Source organism: Nerophis ophidion, linkage group LG08 (genome assembly GCF_033978795.1).
Source record: "Nerophis ophidion isolate RoL-2023_Sa linkage group LG08, RoL_Noph_v1.0, whole genome shotgun sequence".
In the NCBI taxonomy this organism is placed as follows: domain Eukaryota; kingdom Metazoa; phylum Chordata; class Actinopteri; order Syngnathiformes; family Syngnathidae; genus Nerophis; species Nerophis ophidion.
The window spans coordinates 36,695,434-36,719,013 of NC_084618.1; positions in this window are offsets into that span (position 1 = coordinate 36,695,434).

Below are 23,580 nucleotides of genomic sequence, written 5' to 3' on the forward strand. Positions count from 1 at the left end.
TTTCGGGTCTCCCCATGTCTAGCATTAAAAGATTACAGTTGGTACAAAATGCGGCTGCTAGACTTTTGACAAGAACAAGAAAGTTTGATCACATTACGCCTGTACTGGCTCACCTGCACTGGCTTCCTGTGCACTTAAGATGTGACTTTAAGGTTTTACTACTTACGTATAAAATACTACACGGTCTAGCTCCATCCTATCTTGCCGATTGTATTGTACCATATGTCCCGGCAAGAAATCTGCGTTCAAAGGACTCCGGCTTATTAGTGATCCCCAAAGCCCAAAAAAAGTATGCGGGCTGTAGAGCTTTTTCATTTCGGGCTCCAGTACTCTGGAATGCCCTCCCGGTAACAGTTCGAGATGCTACCTCAGTAGAAGCATTTAAGTCTCACCTTAAAACTCATTTGTATACTCTAGCCTTTAAATAGACTCCCTTTTTAGACCAGTTGATCTGCCGTTTCTTTTCTTTTTCTTCTATGTCCCACTCTCCTTTGTGGAGGGAGTCCGGTCCGATCCGGTGGCCATGTACTGCTCGCCTGTGTATCGGCTGGGGACATCTCTGCGCTGCTGATCAGCCTCCGCTTGGGATGGTTTCCTGCTGGCTCCGCTGTGAACGGGACACTCGCTGCTGTGTTGGATCCGCTTTGGACTGGACTCTCGCGACTGTGTTGGATCCATTATGGATTGATCTTTCACAGTATCATGTTCTCATAGTCATCATTGTCACCGATGTCCCACTGGGTGTGAGTTTTCCTTGCCCTTATGTGGGCCTACCGAGGATGTCGTAGTGGTTTGTGCAGCCCTTTGAGACACTAGTGATTTAGGGCTATATAAGTAAACATTGATTGATTGATTGATTGATTCACCACAACAGATCGGTACAACGTCCGCATTACTGAAGACGCCGCACCGATCCGCCTGTCGATCTCACGATCCACTCTTCCCTCACTGGTGAACAAGACTCCTAGGTACTTGAACTCCTCCACTTGGGGCAGGGTCTCCTCCCCAACCCGGAGATGGCACTCCACCCTTTTCCGGGTGAGAACCATGGACTCGGACTTGGAGGTGCTGATTCTCATTCCGGTCGCTTCACACTCGGCTGCGAACCGATCCAGCGAGAGCTGAAGATCCCGGTCAGATGAAGCCATCAGGACCACATCATCTGCAAAAAGCAGAGACCTAATCCTGCGGTTACCAAACCGGAACCCCTCAACGCCTTGACTGCGCCTAGAAATTCTGTCCATAAAAGTTATGAACAGAATCGGTGACAAAGGACAGCCTTGGCGGAGTCCAACCCTCACTGGAAATGTGTTCGACTTACTGCCGGCAATGCGAACCAAGCTCTGGCACTGATCGTACAGGGAACGGACCGCCACAATAAGACAGTCCGATACCCCATACTCTCTGAGCACTCCCCACAGGACTTCCCGAGGGACACGGTCGAATGCCTTCTCCAAGTCCACAAAGCACATGTAGACTGGTTGGGCAAACTCCCATGCACCCTCAAGAACCCTGCCGAGAGTATAGAGGTGGTCCACAGTTCCACGACCAGGACGAAAACCACACTGTTCCTCCTGAATCCGAGGTTCGACTATCCGACGTAGCCTCCTCTCCAGTACACCTGAATAAACCTTACCGGGAAGGCTGAGGAGTGTGATCCCACGATAGTTGGAACACACTTCCTCCGGTCCCCCTTCTTAAAGAGAGGAACCACCACCCCGGTCTGCCAATCCAGAGGTACCGCCCCCGATGTCTTCGCGATGCTGCAAAGTCTTGTCAACCAAGACAGCCCCACAGCATCCAGAGCCTTAAGGAACTCCGGGCGGATCTCATCCACCCCTGGGGCCTTGCCACCGAGGAGCTTTTTAACTACCTCAGCGACCTCAGCCCCAGAAATAGGAGAGTCCACCACAGATTCCCCAGGCACTGCTTCCTCATAGGAAGACGTGTTGGTGGGATTGAGGAGGTCTTCGAAGTATTCCTTCCACCTATCCACAACATCCGCAGTCGAGGTCAGCAGAACACCATCCGCACCATACACGGTGTTGATAGTGCACGGCTTCCCCTTCCTGAGGCGGCGGACGGTGGTCCAGAATCGCTTCGAAGCCGTCCGGAAGTCGTTTTCCATGGCTTCCCCGAACTCTTCCCATGTCCGAGTTTTTGCCTCCGCGACCGCTGAAGCTGCACACCGCTTGGCCTGTCGGTACCTGTCCACTGCCTCCGGAGTCCTATGAGCCAAAAGGACCCGATAGGACTCCTTCTTAAGCTTGACGGCATCCCTCACCGCTGGTGTCCACCAAGGGGTTTTAGGATTGCCGCCCCGACAGGCACCAACTACCTTGCGGCCACAGCTCCGATCTGCCGCCTTGACAATAGAGGTGCGGAACATGGTCCACTCGGACTCAATGTCCAGCACCTCCCTCGTGACATGTTCAAAGTTCTTCCGGAGGTGGGAATTGAAACTTTGTCTGACAGGAGACTCTGCCAGACGTTCCCAGCAGACCCTCACAATGCGTTTGGGCCTCCCAGGTCTGTCCGGCATCCTCCCCCACCATCGCAGCCAACTCACCACCAGGTGGTGATCGGTAGAAAGCTCCGCCCCTCTCTTCACCCGAGTGTCCAAAACATGAGGCCGCAAATCCGATGACACAACTACAAAGTCGATCATGGAACTGCGGCCTAGGGTGTCCTGGTGCCAAGTGCACATATGGACACCCTTATGTTTGAACATGGTGTTTGTTATCGACAAACTGTGACGAGCACAAAAGTCCAATAACAAAACACCACTCGAGTTCAGATCCGGGCGGCCATTCTTCCCAATCACGCCTCTCCAGGTTTCACTGTCGTTGCCAACGTGAGCGTTGAAGTCTCCCAGTAGGACAAGGGAATCACCCGGGGGAGCACTTTCCAGTACCCCCTCGAGTGTTCCCAAAAAGGGTGGGTACTCTGAACTGCTGTTTGGTGCATAAGCACAAACAACAGTCAGGACCCGTCCCCCCACCCTAAGGCGGAGGGAGGCTACTCTTTCGTCCACCGGGTTGAACTCCAACGTACAGGCTTTGAGCCAGGGGGAAACAAGAATTGCCACCCCAGCCCGTCGCCTCTCACTGCCGGCAACGCCAGAGTGGAAGAGGGTCCAATCCCTCTCGAGAGAAGTGGTTCCAGAGCCCTTGCTGTGCGTCGAAGTGAGTCCGACTATATCCAGCCGGAATTTCTCGACTTCGCGTACTAGCTCAGGCTCTTTCCCCCCCAGTGACGTGACGTTCCACGTCCCAAGAGCTAGCTTCTGTAGCCGAGGATCGGACCGCCAAGTGCCCTGCCTTCGGCTGTCGCCCAGCTCACAATGCACCCGACCTCTATGGCCCCTGCTATGGGTGGTGAGCCCATTGGAGGGGTGACCCACATTGCCTCTTCGGGCTGTGCCCGGCCGGGCCCCATGGGAACAGGCCCGGCCACCAGGCGCTCGCCATCGTGCCCCACCTCCTGGCCTGGCTCCAGAGGGGGGCCCCGGTGACCCGCGTCCGGGCGAGGGAAATCTGGGTCCATGGTTTTTCATCTTCATAAAGGTCTTCGAGCTGCTCTTTGTCTGATCCCTCACCTAGAACCTGTTTGCCTTGGGAGACCCTACCAGGGGGCTTTATGCCCCCGGACAACATAGCTCCTAGGATCATTGGGACACGCAAACTCCTCTACCACGATAAGGTTGCAGCTCTCCTCTCTGAGCATATATTGTATTGTTTTTTAAAATAAAAACATTTCAAAATGGCCCCCGCTTGCTTTGATTTCTCAGTCTGCGGCCCCAAGTGGAAAATGTTTGGACACCCCTGCACTAACCCTTCTTTCACCGTGCTGCCGGTGCTCAGCTAATTCAGTGCTTTTCGATTATTGTCTGCTATGCCCTGCATTGGAAGAAGAAAACATTCCTCACCCACATACCCTCTCAATGCACTATAATTAGTAGGGCTGCGAATCTTTGGGTGTCCCACGATTCGATTCAACATCGATTCTTGGGGTCGTGATTCGATTATAAATCGATTTTTTCGATTCAACGGGATTCTCGATTCAAAAACGATATTTTTCCGATTCAAAACGATTTTGTATTCATTCAATACATAGGATTTCAGCAGGATCTACCCCAGTCTGCTGACATGCTAGCGGAGTAGTAGATTTAAAAAAAAAAAACTTTTATAATTGTAAAGGACAATGTTTTATCAACTAATGTAAATTTGTTTTAACTATTAAATGAACAAAAAATATGACTTATTTTATCTTTGTGAAAATATTGGACACAGTGTGTTGTCAAGCTTATGAGATGAGATGTAAGCGTAAGCCACTGTTGTTCTTTTTTTTAATACATTTTTATAAACGTCTAATGATAATGTCAATGAGGGATTTTTAATCACTGCTGTGCTGAAATTATAACTAATATTGATACTGTTGTTGACAATATTCATTTTTGTTTCACTACTTTTAGTTTGTTCTGTGTCGTGTTTGTGTCTTCTTTCAATTGCTTCTGTTTATTGCAGTTCTGAGTGTTGCTGGGTCAGGTTTGGTTTTGGAATTGGTTTGCATTGTTATGGTATTGCTGTGTATTGTTTTGTTGGATTATTAAAAAATAAAAAAATATGTTTTTTTTTTTTTTTTAAATCCCAAAAATAAATCGATTAAAAAAAAAAGAGAATCGATTCTGAATCGCACAACGTGAGAATTGTGATTCGTATTTGAATCGATTTTTTCCCACACCCTTAATAATAAGTATCATTTCCCCATAAAATTGTTAAGTACACCTCTGTTTGGCGACTTTTGCCATTCCTCCCTCCACCCTCCCTTGGTTTTGGAATTGTTAAACTTGAAACGTCTGGTATCCGTTATAAGAAGGGGGGCTACTTTGCTACTGACAGTTTGGTTATGTTTGGGTTTTCATGTGTTTTTGTGTTTAGAATGACTTCCTGTCCTCATGCTCTTGTTTTGTCAAAGTTTTGGTCTCTGTGTTTTGAAGCATCTTTACTTTCTGTTCCATGTCCTGTCAGCACACCTGCTCCTCGTTTAATTAGTTATTTTTAGTTCCACCTGGGTCCCTCCTTCAGGGCTGGCTCATTCTTCTTTTGAGACTGATGCTGAGTTGGCTGTTTTTGTTTGTTCCTTGTTTCCATGTGAGCGTTAAATTAGGTTTACTTGCATTCCGCCGGCCATTCTCTGGGGTCACGCTGCAAGCAACGCACACCAGATCGCGACATTATCAACATTGACGAAAACAAAACAATAGAAAAAGGAAGGAAGGAAGTATAGCTCAATTTACAACAAATAAATACTTTTTTAAACGTTGTTTTTTTTATGTCTGTAACAGAAAAGATGTGAAGGGGAACTGCACTTTTTTGGATTTGTTCCTATTGTTCACAATCCTTATGAAAAACATGATGACAAATGTATTCTTTTTAATGCATTTTAGCTCGTAAATAAAAGTCCGCTTACCGCAGAGCCAATGAGATTTCCTCTATTTCGCCCATAAAAAAAAAAAAAATAAATAACCATTCAAAAAGCACCGTGACCTTGAATTGATTAACGTGGACCCCAACTTAAACAAGTTGAAAAACCTATTTGGGTGTTACCATTTAGTGGTCAATTGTACGGAATATGTACTGAACTGTGCAATCTACTAATAGAAGTTTCAATCAAACTGACATAACCCCTTTTGCAATTTGTGACTTGAATAATATCCAAGTATTAGTATTATTGTTATTACAAGCGCTAACACAGACAAACAAACTATTTATAGCGGCGCCGTGATCATGAGCTTGTGTGCCAATGTTGACATGATCAGCTGCTTCCTTGTTTCCTTGCTCGTCAAACTTTATTCTAGATCATAAATCATGCCTCTCACTTGGATAGTAGAAAGATGAGGACGTATTCCAACAAGTTGGTATACTTTGAAAGCCAATTTAGACCCGGTAGTGGCGAGAACGACAAGAAAAGATGCCTGGTTTAACCTCTCTTTTCTTTGTGAGGATAGGGTCATTTTGCATCTTAATGGGAATATATGAACGACAGCAGACCCTGTATAGTAAGTGATTTTCGATTATGTTTGTTGTCTCTCATGATGTCTGCAGTGAGTTAGTAATGTTTAAAAACAAACAAACAGTGTGATGCGTATTTTTAAATGAATGTCTTGCGTATGTGTAACATGATCAAAACATATAAATATTAAATATTAATATAAATGTGCCTGTTACTATGTTACATATATACATGCATCATGTATATTAAACTTAATGGAGGGGTTTGGATGTTTTTTAAAGGCTTTGTAGGCAGAATAGAGCGACTGTTATAGGCTCCATTGTAAGTGGACATTTGCTCACATTTATTTAATATTTAGAATCAGTAGCGGGCCGTGCGTTTCCCACCTAGGCCTTAAATGATCTTTGACTTCAATGATTACCTCTCAAAATACCGTAATTGATGTCACCACATGACCATTGCTGGATAAATACTATACAGGAACACATTTACGCCCTACTGGGGATTGATCACAATAACAGTGTACAAAACTGGTTATATTCTGGTACATTAAAAATAAATAACGCATCAGCAATTAAAACATATACCGTAAACTTATCTGCTTGGCTTATGGAACTTCCGGTCAATAAAGTTTGATTCAAAATACACACTTAGCAAAGATATATCAACTGCCCTGACCACATAATGGCGACAAATACACACGTAACAACGTTAATTAAATGACAAGCGTGACACACTTTAAAGGCCTACTGAAATTGGATTTTCTTTTTTAAACGGGGATAGCAGGTCCATTCTATGTGTCATACTTGATCATTTCGCGATATTGCCATATTTTTGCTGAAAGGATTTAGTAGAGAACATCGACGATAAAGTTCGCAACTTTTGGTTGCCAATAAAAATGCCTTGCATGTACCGGAGGTAGCAGACGATGTGCGCGTGACGTCACGGGTTGTGGAGCTCCTCACATCTGAACATTGTTTACAATCATGGCCACCAGCAGCGAGAGCGATTCGGACCGGGAAAGCGACGATTTCCCCATTAATTTGAGCGAGGTTGAAAGATTCGTGGATGAGGATAGTGAGGTTGAAGGACTAGAAAAAAATTAAAAAAAGGCGAGGGCAGTGGGAGCAATTCAGATGTTATTAGACACATTTACTAGGATAATTCTGGAAAATCCCTTAACTGCTTATTGTGTTACTAGTGTTTTAGTGAGATTATATGGTACCTGAAAGTCAGAAGGGTGTGGCCACGGGTGTGTTGACCGCCAGTGTCTTCGATGGGAGGAGGTAAGAGAGTCTGCAGCAGCAGGAGGATGCAAGCTCTGCTTATGTCTACGGTAAGAGCCAGCTTATTACCAGAATTTTCTCACCGAAACCTGCTGGTTGACATGTGGTCGGGAACCATGTTCGCTTGACCGCTCTGTTCCATAGTAAAGCTTCACCTTCGGGAATGTAAACAAGGAAACAACGGCTGTGTTTGTGTTGCTAAAGGCAGCTACAATACACGTCTTCCTGGCTACATCTTTCTTCTTTGACTTCTCCATTAGTAATTGAACAAATTTCAAAAGATTCAGCAACACAGGTATCCAGAATACAGTGTAATTATGCGAAGAAAAGAGACGACTTTTAGCCGTGAGCGGTGCTGGAAGAACATGTCCGCAACAACCGGTGATGTCACGCGCACACGTAATCATACGCGTCATCATTCCGTGACGTTTTCAACAGGATACTTAGCGGGAAATTTAAATTTGCAATTTAGTAAACTAAACTGGCCGTTTGGCATGTGTTGCAATGTTAATATTTCATCATTGATATATAAACTATCAGACTGCGTGGTCGGTAGTAGTGGGTTTCAGTAGGCCTTTAACAATAAGAGTTTAGAACTTATAGTTGTAACAGAACATCTACTGTCAGCAACTTGTGATCTGATTGGCTTTCAAAACTGTCTCTCAACTCTATGTGTTCTCAAATTCATGCTAAGGTCCAGATGAGTAGCCAATCACAGGACGCGTAAATGTTACATTCAACGTGACATTTACATAGGCCTTACTGACAACCACTTGTGATCTGATTGGCTATTGCAACTGTCTATCACTGAACGTGCCTGTTCATTTACTGTGCACGGAAGCCTGCATTGTTGATTCTGAAGGCGTCTGGCAGATTTGGTACAGCATGGCAACATTTGCTAGCTGAATTCTGATTGGATACAAACTGAAACTAAAGAAAACAGCACTGGAACGTACATAATATGACATGAAACGAATATGAATCATTTTAGATAATTAAGGAAAGTAAATAAAAAAATAATTGTATCTTTAATTATGATCATAATTTCTGGTTATGTTAAGTTAGGGCAGCAGAGAAGGCCTTGCTGGCCCTGACGGCACCCCACTGTTTAGAATGCATTATATATATACATTCAGTGGGGCAAAAAAGTATTTAGTATTTAGTCAGCCACCGATTGTGCAAGTTCTCCCACTTAAAATGACAACAGAGGTCTGTAATTTTCCTCATAGGTACACTTCAACTGTGAGAGACAGAATGTGAAAAAAAAAATCCAGGAATTCACATTGTAGGAATTTTAAAGAATTTATTTGTAAAATATGGTAGGAAAATAAGTATTTGGTCAACCATTCAAAGCTCTCACTGATGGAAGGAGGCTTTGGCTCAAAATCTCACGATACATGGCCCCATTCATTCTTTCCTTAACACGGATTTATCGTCCTGTCCCCTTAGCAGAAAAACAGCCCCAAAGCATGATGTTTCCACCTCCATGCTTCACAGTAGATATGGTGTTCTTGGGATGCAACTCAGTATTCTTCTTCCTCCAAACACGACGAGTTGAGTTTATACCAAAATGGATACATGGATGATACAGCAGAGGATTGGGAGAATGTCATGTGGTCAGAATAAACCAAAATAGAACTTTTTGGTATAAACTCAACTAGTCGTGTTTGGAGGAAGAAGAATACTGAGTTGCATCCCAAGAATACTATACCTACTGTGAAGCATGGGGATGGAAACATCATGCTTTGGGGCTGTTTTTCTGCTAAGGGGACAGGACGATTTATCCGTGTTAAGGAAAGAATGAATGGGGCCATGTATCGTGAAATTTTGAGCCAAAACCTCCTTCCATCAGTGAGAACTTTGAATGATTGACCAAATACCTATTTTCCACCATATTCTACAAATAAATTCTTTAAAATTCCTACAATGTGAATTCCTGGATTTTTTTTTTTTTCACATTCTGTCTCTCACAGTCATCATTTTAAGTGGGAGAACTTGCACAATCGGTCACGTTTTTTCCCTACTGTGTATATATATATATATATATATATATATATATATATATATATATCGGCCGTCCTGTACAAAATGTGATTTCCTTGAAAGTGCATCAATTTACCTGAAATTAAAAAAAAAGACAGATCCTTATTTCAACTTTAAACATTTTTATGACCAACTTCAACCATTTGATACTGAATAATAACATTGAACTCAATGAATACTAATAAATATTGTGAAGGACTGCATTTTACAAACTGAAATCGCATGTATACTAGCGGATGTCATGTTTTGGCCTTACCACCAGAGGGCGCTATTACCCCACAAACAGCAGAACCTGTATGCTTTAGTTGTTGAAAGATCTGCTTTTCCTCACTCTCCCACTCTTTTATTTTCCCACAGTGGCACCCACCTCTTAAGACAACTTGTCTGCTTCGCTTCAACCCCACACACGGCCCTCCTCATCCTCCTTGGAGCCCCTTTGATGTGTAAGAGGGCCAAGACCTTCGAGCAGGTCTGGATTGAATCTTTTTATTAAAGCTTTTTTGTGAGATTTGTTTGCTGCAACTTGTGTGCATGTACTCACAAACAGAAGCTGCAGTGTTTTGTGTAGGGCCCTTATTTAAGTCACCGTAAACCTGATTCACGATTCTTTTGCGTTCATGTTCTTCACCCTGCAGCAAAAAAAACACCGGCCATCTGGTCTCCGAGGGTGAAAGGTCAAATCTCAGGATGGTAATGAGGATGGCGTTGCCAGGGGGATGCAGTAGCATGTGTGTGTGTGTGCACAAGGCCAATGGCGTTGGGGCTGTCTGCTTCCTGAATGAGCATTAAACATTAACGAGTGTAGATGTGAGATTAGTGAGAATGCAATCGGTTTAGAAATTGTTTTTCAAAAAAAGGGCTGGAGAATCACAATGATCTTAAGTAAATGGCATTTCATGTACTTCATCTCAAGGTTCATGCACGTACTTTTTTGCATGTGTGTGTTGCCATGGAGATGCAGGAAAAACGGGAGGAATAAAGGAACTTGCACATTGTGAAAGTACGGCAGCAACATTCAACAGCGACACGGTTTTAATGTGAAGCAACACGCTCTGCAGTGACATCACCACAACGATATCACTCACCGCCTGTTACGCTAACACAATAACGTTGTGGATCCGTGGGACATCCGCTGCGCTCTCAAGGGGGCCGGTGCAGACAGGACGTCTCTGGCGGGATTACGGGGTGTTTACACAGGGCGTCCCGCAAGCCTCTCCCGTTGAAAGAAAACAGCATCTGTCTTGCTCGGGCCTCCTGGCCGTTAAATAAACGTCAGTCAGCCAACCGGTGTGGAGGCGAGAGCGAGAGCGAGACGTTAGAAGGTGACAGCACAATCTCAACACAAACACACTTATCGACCTTCTCCTGATACAGTGTTAGAGATCAACATCTACTTCTTCTGTCTTGTTTGTTTCTCTTCCACACTCTCCCGAGTGGTCACTTTCACTCAGCGCCTCGTCTCGATGCTAAAATGTCACACTCACTCACAAACACAAGCGCACAACAATTGTTGAATTGTGAAGTGAAGTGAAGTGAATTATATTTATATAGCGCTTTTCTCAAGTGACTCAAAGCGCTTTACATAGTGAAACCCAATATCTAAGTTACATTTAAACCAGTGTGGGTGGCACTGGGAGCAGGTGGGTAAAGTGTCTTGCCCAAGGAAACAACAGCAGTAACTAGGATGGCACAAGCGGGAATCGAACCTGCAACCCTCAAGTTGCTGGCACGGCCACTCTACCAACCGAGCTATGCCGCCCCATTTTGCATTTTCTGTCTTTCTGTTGTGGTTTGATGGTGAAAATGAAACTAACTAGCAGAAGACACACCAATCTTTTACCTCACTTTATCAAAGTAACTTGGTGTGGTGAAATTACCCTCTGCATTAGACCCATCCCTTGTTTCACTGCCTGGGAGGTGGAGGGAGCAGTGAGCGGTGACCGCACTCGGGAATCATTTTGGTGATTTGACCGCCAAATCCAACCCTTGATGCTGAGTGTCAAGCAGGGAGGTAATAAGTCCCATTTTTATTGTCTTTGGTATGACTCGGCCAGGGTTTGAACTCACGACCTACCGATCTCAGGGCGGACCCTCTAACCACAAGGCCACTGAGCAGGCTTTAGTGAGTCTCTTAGTAAGTTCATTATTAATACTAGCCACTAGCCGGCTAACATTATGTCGAATATGTTTTATACATACCGTATTTTTCGGACTATAAGTCGCAGTTTTTTTTTCAGTTTGACTTATACTCAGGAGCAACTTATGTGTGAAATTATTAACACATTACTGTAAAATATCAAATAATATTATTTAGCTCATTCACGTAAGAGACTAGACGTATAAGATTTCATCGGATTTAGCAATTAAGAGTGACAGATTGTTTGGTAAACGTATAGCATGTTCTATATGTTATAATTATTTGAATGACTCTTACCATAATATGTTACGTTAACATAGCAGGCACCTTCTCAGTTGGTTATTTATGCGTCATATAACGTCCACTTATTCAGCCTGTTGCATTTTATCAAATACATTTCCCCTAAAAATGCGACTTATATATGTTTTTTTCCTTCTTTATTATGCATTTTTGGAGCGTCTTATACTCCGAAAAATACGGTAATCAGTCCCATTTTTATAGTCTTTGGTATGACTCGGCCGGGATTGGTAGTCATGACCTACCGATCTCAGTGTGGACCCTCTAACCACAATGCCACTGAGCAGGCTTTAGTGAGTCCCTTTGTAAGTTCATTATTGATACCAGCCACTAGCTGGCTAACATTATGTCAAATAGTCAGTATGCTGTTCAAGGCTTTGCGTTACTTGTACCACAAGTCCCTAAATAACTAACACAAAGGTAAATGCTTGGTCCCTTCCATTGGTTCTTAAACTTTTTTCCACCAAGTGCCACCTCAGAAAAAACTTGGCTCTACAAGTACCGCCGTAATGACCAACATTAAAACACAGTAGGGTAGTAGGCCTAAGTATTTATTAAAAACAAGGCAGACAATTTTTTCAAACAAATATTTGTAATATTTAGGCCAGTAAAAAACAGTTTGAACAGTAACACTGCGTTTGAACATAGAAAAATAAAACACTGTACTTTAATCAAGTGATTCCTTGGCTTACCACTAGATGTAGCTCGCGTACCAGTTGTGGTACACGTAACACAGTTTGAGAATCCCTGGTCTAGACATTGCAATTACGGTAGTTTGTAACTAACAAATACTCAAAATTGGTTGTGCTTTAATGACATGAAAAGTTGATTTTACGATTATTTTTATCTCGGTTTGTTGAATATGCTCAAAAGGTACTTATACACACACACTGAAATCTTTTGACCATGTTTCTTTAATAACTAAAATAGAATAGCACACTGTTAGAAAGTGTGACCACTTTTTCAGTCATAAGTAACATTTTGTACTTTTTCAACCATACTTATAAACTAAATTAAGGATTGATTGATTTAAATATTTATTTCAAACCTGCACAGTACAACAAAACATTTTTTTTTAAATTTTTTACATTTTGACAATGATAATCATGCAATGCTTGAAAAGGGGTTGGATGAAGCAGATGCTTATAATATCCCAACCCCTCTCACTCATTCCACATTCAACATAAACAATATAATACAAGAACAATACTATATTAACAAAAACAAGAAAAACTCTTGTACACTAACAATACGATAGTACCACACACACACACACACACACACACACACACACTCTCTCTCTGACTATACACCTCTCTCCCATCGCTCTGTGCTGAGGGCATCAGTCTTTCCTCCTCGTACTTCTTTTTTAAACAGTGTTTTGAATTGAATCATGTTAGAACACATTTTTAACTAGGAATTTGGTCTGTCACCTTAACTTTTTCCGCTGTCACTTCCGTCATGTCGTTTGTGGCTAAAAGCAGTGTTGCGGCTTTATATTACTGTGTTGTAGCATTCGCAATCGTGACGTAGCTGAAAGCTGTTGGGTGTAATTTGTGATACTGTTTCGTCACATTGGCATTAGTTATGACCTTACTCCGCCATACTTGTTTTGCCGACTGACGGCCATGATGGCGCAAACGGCCAGAAAAACTTGAATAACATTTAACATCCTTAACATTAAAAGTGTTAAACTTCGTAAAAGTCTGCTGTTTTTAAACCCAATGTTTTCCTTTTTCAAGTATCAATAAAATCAATTGCCTTTTAAAAGCCTACTGAAATGAGATTTTCTTATTTAAACGGGGATAGCAGGTCCTTTCTATGCGTCATACTTGATCAATTCGCGATATTGCTATACTTTACCTGAAAGGATTTAGTCGAGAACATCCACAATAAAGTTCGCAACTGGAGAAAAGCCCTGCCTCTACCGGAAGTCGCAGACGATGACGTCACATTTTGATGGCTCCTTATATATTCACATTGATCTTAATGGGAGTCTCCAACAAAAACAGCTATTCCGACCGAGAAAACAACAATTTCCCCATTAATTTGAGCTAGGATGAAAGATTTGTGTTTGAGGATATTGATAGCGACGGACAAGAAAAAAAAAAAAAAAAAAAAGTTGAAAAGAAAAGCGACTTTAATCGCGTTGCATTGAGACGGATTCATATATTTTTAGAGACATTTATTTGGATAATTCTGGGAAATCCCTTATCTTTCTATTGTGTTGTTAGTGTTTTAGTGAGTTTAACAGTACCTGATAGTCGGAAGTGTACGTCCATGACCGGGTGTAAAATCGCGCGGTGTCTCGGGGAAGGCGATGGCAGCTGTACGGGACGCACAAGCTCAGCTGATATCCAGTAAGTGGCGACTTTTTAACCACAATTTTCTCACCGAATTCTGCTGGTTGACATGTGGTCGGGATCCATGTACGCTCTGATCCTTAGTAAAGTTTCACCTTCGTGAATTTTAAACAAGGAATCACCGTGTGTTTGTGTGGCTAAAGGCTAAAGCTTCTCAACTCCATCTTTCTACTTTGACTTCTCCAATATTAATTGAACAAATTGCAAAGGATTTAGCAACACAGATGTCCAAAATACTGTGTAATTATGCCGTTAAAGCAGACGACTTTTAGCTGTGTGTGTGTGCAGCGCTCATATTCATAACAGCCCATGACATCACGCGTACAGGTCATCATTATGCGACGTTTTCAAGAAAAAAGTCCCGGAAAATTTAAAATTGCAATTAAGTAAACTAAAAAGGCCGTATTGGCATGTGTTGCAATGTTAATATTTCATCATTGATATACAAACTATCTGACTGCGTGGTGGGTAGTAGTGGGTTTCAGTAGGCCTTTAAGACGATGTTGGATCAATACATACTATATATCTTCCGAAAGGCGAACTTGCTGATACATTTCTCATTGTACGTCATTAATCTTTCAGGCACCGTATGATAAAAAGCAAGTCAACCTTAAACATCAATAACAGATGAACATAAACATCAACGCCAGCAGGTCGTTACAATAGTGATGTAGCCGGGTCCGAATAAAGGCATTTTACAACGTAGTTCTGGGAGGCCGACACTAGGGATCAGCGTGGAGTTTGTGAGGGTTTACACCTTTGCAAAGAAGTACTTTTATTTTTTTTAATCTTATTTAGCCTTTTTTTTAACCAGGTAAAATCCCATTGAGATCAAGGATCTATTTTCCAAGGGAGACCTGGCCAAGAGGGAAGCAGCAAGGTTACATTAAAAACAGTATACAACACATAAAACATCACATTTACAACATTAAAACTTGCTCATATGACACATGTGAATACAGACAAGGTAGACTGCAATTCTTTCACAGAAGCTTTAAACTCATTCAATGTAACAAGGGTTTGAAGTTGAATATTCGATTGTAGGTTATTCCAAGCCTTCGGTGCTGAAAACCTAAATGCTTTCTTGCCCAGTTCAGTTCTTACTTTGGTGATGACAAATTGCAGAACATTCAATGAACCAAGATTCTTACTTCCTTTTTTCTTTGTTAAAAGACAAGATAGATAAGATGGAGTGATACCCAGAATGGTTTTGTAGATGAACACATACCAATGATTGAGGTGTCGAGCACATAAAGGTGTCCAGTTAACCATTGAGTATAAGACACAATGGTGATTAAAGGGAGCGCAGTTGGTGATGAATCTCAGTGCCCCGTGGTACACACTATCCAGCTTGTGGAGACAACCAGCAGTAGCATTCATGTACAACACATCTCCATAGTCAATAACAGGTAAAAAGGTTGTTTCCACCAATTTCTGTTTCACAGTAAAAGAAAAGCAAGAGTTTTGTTTCTTTAATAAAATCCCAGTAAAAGTTTCAGTTGTTTTTTTTACAATATACTGAATGTGCTCCTTAAAAAGTGGTCATCAATTAAAAATCTTAAATATTTAAAAGAAGATATTAACACAATTTGTTGCACATTTCTTGTTAAAATGTTCTCACACAGTGCTGACCTTACAGTTTTTGATGTGGTAAAGAACATACAATTTGTTTTCTCTGCATTTAAAACCAGTTGAAGATAGCAAATTTTCTTGAAGAGGTACTCAAGAACACTACCCCAACAAAAAGCACTTACTGCAGTAAAAATCAAGTCAGCGCTTTGGTTTGGGAAATATTGGTAACAATTCAGAGCATAAAACACAAAGGCATAAGTTCTGAGAGTCCACACCCGAAACAACCCCAAAGAGAAGCACTTATGGACTGCCCAAGCATCAGCGTCTCGATTTGAGGTGTTTTCAAGGTGACTTTTCCAACAAGTTTCAATTTAAAGTATCGACATTTTGTCTCTTTGAAAGTATTACATTAGTGGTCATGTAGATTGTGTCTGTACGACTGCCCCAACAAGAAGCACTTACTGCTGTAAAAATCAAGTAAGCACTTTTGTTTGGGAAGTATTGGTGAACAATTCCGAGTATTAAACACAAGGGCATATGTTTTGTGAGAGTCCACACCCGAAACAACCCCAAAGAGAAGCACTTATGAACTGTCCAAGCATCAGCGTCTCTATTTGAGGTGATTTCAAGGTGACGTTTCCAACAATTTTCAATTACAAGTATCGACATTTTGTCCCTTTGAAAGTATTACATTAGTGGTCATGTAGAATATGTCTGTGCGACAGCCCTAACAAGACGCACTTACTGTTTCTGAATATCAAGTCAATGCTTGGGTTGGGTCAATGAAACAGTCGTGGGCTTAGGACCAGTAATTTTTTTGAAGAGGTACTCAAGAACACTACCCCAACATGAAACAATTACTGCAGTATAAATCAAGTCAGCACATTTGTTTGGGAAGTATTGGTGAACAATTCCGAGCATTAAACACAAGGGCATATGTTTTGTGAGAGTCCACACCCGAAACAACCCCAAAGAGAAGCACTTATGAACTGTCCAAGCAGCAGCGTCTCTATTTGAGGTGATTTCAAGGTGACGTTTTTCACAATTTTCAACTACAAGTATTGAAATTTTGTCCCCTTGAAAGTGTTTCATTATTGGTCATGTAGAATATGTCTGTACAACTGCCCCAACAAGAAGCACTTACTGTTTCTGAACATCAAGTCAATGCTCAAGTTGGGTCAATGAAACAGACGTGGACTGAGGACTGGTTATTTTCTTGAAGAGGTACTCAAGAACACTACCCCAACAAAAAGCACTTACTGCAGTAAATATCAAGTCAGCGCTTTGGGTTGGGAAATATTGGTAACAATTCAGAGCATAAAACACAAAGGCATAAGTTGTGAGAGTCCACACCCGAAACAACCCCAAAGAGAAGCACTTATGGACTGCCCAAGCATCAGCGTCTCTATTTGAGGTGATCTCAAGGTGACTTTTCCAACATTTTTCAATTACATGTATTGACATTTTGTCCCGTTGAAAGTATTACATTAGTGGTCATGTAGAATATGTCTGTACGACAGCCCCAACAAGAAGCACTTACTGTTTCTGAATATCAAGTCAATGCTTGGGTTGGGTCAATGAAACAGATGTGGGCTTAGGACAAGTAATTTTCTTGAAGAGGTACTCAAGAACAGTACCCCAACAAGAAGCACTTACCGCAGTAAAAATAGTCAGCGATTTGGTTTGGAAAGTGTTGGAGAAGAATTCAAAGAAATAAATACGATAACAAATGTTTTGTGAGAGTGCACACCCGAAACAACCCCAAAGAGAAGCACTTATGAATAGTCCAAGCATCAGTGTCTCTATTTGAGGTGATTTCAAGGTGACGTTTTTCACAATTTTCAACTACAAGTATTGAAATTTTGTCCCCTTGAAAGTGTTACATTATTGGTCATGTAGAATATTTCTGTACAACTGCCCCAACAAGAAGCACTTACGGTTTCTGAACATCAAGTCAATGCTCGGGTTGGGTCAATGAAACAGACGTGGTTTGAGGACTGGTTATTTTCGTGAAGAGGTACTCAAGAACACAACCCCAACAAAAAGCACTTGCCTTTGCTGAACATCAAGTAAATGCTCAGGTTGAGTCAAGGAAACGGATAAGACTGGGGGACGTCCATTCATTTCCCATAAGTGCATGGACCAGTCCTTCCTCTTACTCCTGTCTTGTGAGACGGCGAAGTGCTACCGAGTGGAACAAATCTCCTTTTAAATATGTTTTTTTTTATTTAAACTTGACTCCACCTTCTTTGTTAAGTAGTTTCATTTGGTTTGAAATGGTCTCGAATTTTCTAAATCCCCCTTCTCCATTTTTGAACGACAACCATCAATTCTATAGGTAATTACCAGGTGTTAACGACCGGTCAAAACGCGGTTGTTTTCTTACAAGATACTCAAGAACACAAGGGCATATGTTTTGTGAGAGTCCACACCCGAAACAACCCCAAAGAGAAGCACTTATGAATAGTCCGAGCATCAGCGTCTCTATTGGAGGTGATTACAAGGTGACGTTTTCCACAATTTTCAACAACAAGAATTTAATATTTGTCCCCTGGAAAGTGTTACATTATTGGTCATGTAAAATATGTCTGAACGACTGCCCCAACAAAAAGCACTTACTGTTTCTTAACATCCAGTCAATGTACAGGTTGGTTCTATGAAACAGACATGGTCTGAGGACCGGTTATCTTCATGACGAGGTACTCAAAAACACTACCCCAACAAAAAGCACTTACTGCAGTAAAAATCAAGTCATCACTTTTGTTTGGGAAGTATTCGTGAACAATTCCGAGCATTAAACACAAGGGCATATGTTTTGTGAGAGTCCACACCCGAAACAACCCCAAAGAGAAGCACTTATGAACAGTCCAAGCATCAGCGTCTCTATTTGAGGTGATTTCAAGGTGACTTTTCCAACAAGTTTCAATTACAAGTATCGACATTTTGTCCCTTTGAAAGTATTACATTAGTGGTCATGTAGAATATGTCTGTATGATTGCCCCAACAAGAAGCACTTACTGTTTCTGAATATCAAGTCAGTGCTCAGCTTGGGTCAATGAAACAGATGTGGGCTTAGGACCAGTAATTTTCTTGAAGAGGTACTCAAGAACACTAGCCCAACAAAAAGCACTTACTGCAGTATAAATCAAGTCAGAACTTTTGTTTGGAAAGTGTTGAAGAAGAATTCAGAGAAATAATCAATCAATCAATCATTGTTTCCTTATATAGCCCTAAATCACTAGTGTCTCAAAGGGCTGCACAAACTACAACACAAACCACTACGACATCCTCGGTAGGCCCACATTAGGGCAAATATGATAGCAAATGTTTTGTGAGAGTCCACACCCGAAACAACCCCAAAGAGAAGCACTTATGGACTGTCCAAGCATCAGTGTCTCTATTTGAGGTGATTTCAAGGTGACATTTTCCACAATTTTCAACTACAATTATTGAAATGTTGTCCCCTTGAATGTGTTACATTATTGGTCATGTAGAATATGTCTGTACGGCTGCTCCAACAAGAAGCACTTACTGTTTCTGTATATCAAGTCAATGCTCAGGTTGGGTCAATGAAACAGACATGGACTTAGGACCGGTTATATTCATGACGAGGTACTCACAAACACTACCCCAACAAAAAGCACTTACTGCAGTAAAAATCAAGTCAGCACTTTTGTTTGGGAAGTATTGGTGATTAATTTCGAGCATTAAACACAAGGGGATATGTTTTGTGAGAGTCCTGCACCGAAACAACCCCAAAGAGAAGCACTTATGAACTGTCCAAGCATTAGCGTCTCTATTTGAGGTGATTTCAAGGTGACGTTTCCAACAATTTTCAACTACAAGAATTGAAAATTTGTCCCCTTGAAAATGTTACATTATTGGTCATGTAGAATATGTCTGTACGACTGCCCCAACAAGAAGCACTTACTGTTTCTGAACATCAAGTCAATGCTCGGGTTGGGTCAATGAAACAGACGTGGACCTCAGGACCAGTTATTTTCTTGAAGAGGTACTCAAGAACACTACCCTAAAGAGAATCACTTACCGCAGTAAAAATCAAGTCAGCACTTTTGTTTGGAAAGTGTTGGAGAAGAATTCAGAGAAAAATATACGATAGCAATTGTTTTGTGAGAGTCCACACCCGGAAAAACCCCAAAGAGAAGCACTTATGAACAGTCCAAGCTTCAGCGTCTCGATTTGAGGTGATTTCAAGGTGACGTTTTCCACAATTTTCAACTAAAAGTATTGAAATTTTGTTCCCTATAAAGTGTTACATTCTTGGTAATGTACAATATGTGTGTACGACTGCCCCAACAAGAAGCACTTACTTCTTTTGTAAATCAAGTCAATGCTCAGGTTGGGTCAATGAAACAGACATGGACTAAGGACCGGTTATCTTCATTACGAGGTACTCAAAAAAACTACCCCAACAAAAAGCTCTTACTGCTGTAAAAATCAAGTCTGCACTTTTGTTTGGGAAGTATTGGTGAACAATTCCGAGTATTAAACACGAGGGCATATGTTTTGTGAGAGTCCACACCCGAAACAACCCCAAAGAGAAGCACTTATGAACAGTCCAAGCATCAGCGTCTCTATTTGAGGTGATTTCAACGTGACGTTTCCAGCAATTGTTAATTACAAGTATCGACATTTTGTCCCTTTGAAAGTATTATATTAGTGGTCATGTAGAATATGTCTGTAAGACTGCCCAACAGTCAATGCTCGGTTTGGGTCAATGAAACAGACGTGGGCTGAGGACTGGTTATTTTTTTGAAGACACTTACTGCAGTAAAAATCAAGTCAGCGCTTTGGTTTGGGAAATATTGGTAACAATTCAGAGCATAAAACACAAAGGCATAAGTTGTGAGAGTCCACACCCGAAACAACCCCTAAGAGAAGCACTTATGGACTGCCCAAGCATCAGCGTCTCTATTTGAGGTGATTTCAAGGTGACTTTTCCAACAAGTTTCAATTACAAGTATCGACATTTTGTCTCTTTGAAAGTATTACATTAGTGGTCATGTAGATTGTGTCTGTACGACTGCCCCAACAAGAAGCACTTTCTCTTTCTTAACATCAAGTAAATGCTCAAGTTGGGTCAATGAAACAGACGTGGACTGAAGACCTTTCATTTTCTTCACAAGGTACTCACTCAAGAACACTACCCCAACAAGAAGCACTTACTGCAGTAAAAATCAAGTCAGCACTTTTGTTTGGGAAGTGTTGGTGAGGAATTCAGAGAAATAATCAATCAATCAATCATTGTTTACTTATATAGCCCTAAATCACTAGTGTCTCAAAGGGCTGCACAAACTACAACACAAACCACTACGACATCCTCGGTGGGCCCACATAAGGGCAAATATGATAGCAAATGTTTTGTGAGAGTTCACACCCGAAACAACCCCAAAGAGAAGCACTTATGAACAGTCCAGCCTCAGTGTCTCTATTTGAGGTGATTTCAAGGTGACATTTTCCACAATTTTAAACTACGGTTATTGAAATTTTGTCCCCTTGAAAGTTTTGCATTTTTGGTCATGTAGAATATGTCTGTACGACTGCCCCAACAAGAAGCACTTACTGTTTCTGAACATCAAGTCAATGCTCAGGTTGGGTCAATGAAACAGACATGGACTGAGGACCGGTTATATTCATGACGAGGTATTCAAAAACACTACCCCAACAAAAAGCACTTACTGCAGTAAAAATCAAGTCAGCACTTTTGTTTGGCAAGTGTTGGTGAGGAATTCAGAGCAATAAATACAATGGCAAATGTTTTGTGAGAGTCCACAACCGAAACAACCCCAAAGAGAAGCACCTGTGAACTGTCCAAGCATCAGCGTCTCTATTTGAGGTGATTTCAAGGTGACGTTTCCAACAATTTTCAATTACAAGTATCGACATTTTGTCCCTTTGAAAGTATCACATTATTGGTCAAGTAGAATATGTCTGTACAACTGCCCCAACAAGAAGCACTTACTGTTTCTGAACATCAAGTCAATGCTCGGGTTGGGTCAATGAAACAGACGTGGTTTGAGGACTGGTTATTTTCGTGAAGAGGTACTCAAGAACACAACCCCAACAAAAAGCACTTACCTTTGCTGAACATCAAGTAAATGCTCAGGTTGAGTCAAGGAAACGGATAAGACTGGGGGACGTCCATTCATTTCCCATAAGCGCGTGGAAAAGTCCTCCCTCTTACTCCTGTCTTGTGAGACGGCGAAGTGCTACCGAGTGGAACAAATCCCCTTTTAAATATGTTTTTTTTTTTAAACTTGACTCCACCTTCTTTGTTAAGTAGTTTCATTTGGTTTGAAATGGTCTCGAATTTTCTAAATCCCCCTTCTCCATTTTTGAACGACAACCATCAATTCTATAGGTAATTCCCAGGTGTTAACGACCGATCAAAACACGGTTGTTTTCTTACAAGATACTCAAGAACACAAGGGCATATGTTTTGTGAGAGTCCACACCCGAAACAACCCCAGAGAGAAGCACTTATGAATAGTCCGAGCATCAGCGTCTCTATTGGAGGTGATTTCAAGGTGACGTTTTCCACAATTTTCAACAACAAGAATTTAATATTTGTCCCCTGGAAAGTGTTACATTATTGGTCATGTAAAATATGTCTGAACGACTGCCCCAACAAAAAGCACTTACTGTTTCTTAACATCCAGTCAATGTACAGGTTGGTTCTATGAAACAGACATGGTCTGAGGACCGGTTATCTTCATGACGAGGTACTCAAAAACACTACCCCAACAAAAAGCACTTACTGCAGTAAAAATCAAGTCATCACTTTTGTTTGGGAAGTATTCGTGAACAATTCCGAGCATTAAACACAAGGGCATATGTTTTGTGAGAGTCCACACCCGAAACAACCCCAAAGAGAAGCACTTATGAACAGTCCAAGCATCAGCGTCTCTATTTGAGGTGATTTCAAGGTGACTTTTCCAACAAGTTTCAATTACAAGTATCGACATTTTGTCCCTTTGAAAGTATTACATTAGTGGTCATGTAGAATATGTCTGTATGATTGCCCCAACAAGAAGCACTTACTGTTTCTGAACATCAAGTCAATGCTCGGGTTGGGTCAATGAAACAGACGTGGTTTGAGGACTGGTTATTTTCGTGAAGAGGTACTCAAGAACACAACCCCAACAAAAAGCACTTACCTTTGCTGAACATCAAGTAAATGCTCAGGTTGAGTCAAGGAAACGGATAAGACTGGGGGACGTCCATTCATTTCTCATAAGCGCGTGGAAAAGTCCTCCCTCTTACTCCTGTCTTGTGAGACGGCGAAGTGCTACCGAGTGGAACAAATCTCCTTTTAAATATGTTTTTTTTATTTAAACTTGACTCCACCTTCTTTGTTAAGTAGTTTCATTTGGTTTGAAATGGTCTCGAATTCTATACTGCAGTATAAATCAAGTCAGCACTTTTGTTTGGAAAGTGTTGAAGAAGTTTTCAGAGAAATAATCAATCAATCAATCATTGTTTCCTTATATAGCCCTAAATCACTAGTGTCTTAAAGGGCTGCAAAAACTACAACACAAACCACTCCGACATCCTCGGTAGGCCCACATTAGGGCAAATATGATAGCAAATGTTTTGTGAGAGTCCACACCCGAAACAACCCCAAAGAGAAGCACTTATGGACTGTCCAAGCATCAGTGTCTCTATTTGAGGTGATTTCAAGGTGACATTTTCCACAATTTTCAACTACAATTATTGAAATGTTGTCCCCTTGAATGTGTTACATTATTGGTCATGTAGAATATGTCTGTACGGCTGCCCCAACAAGAAGCACTTACTGTTTCTGAACATCAAGTCAATGCTCAGGTTGGGTCAATGAAACAGACAT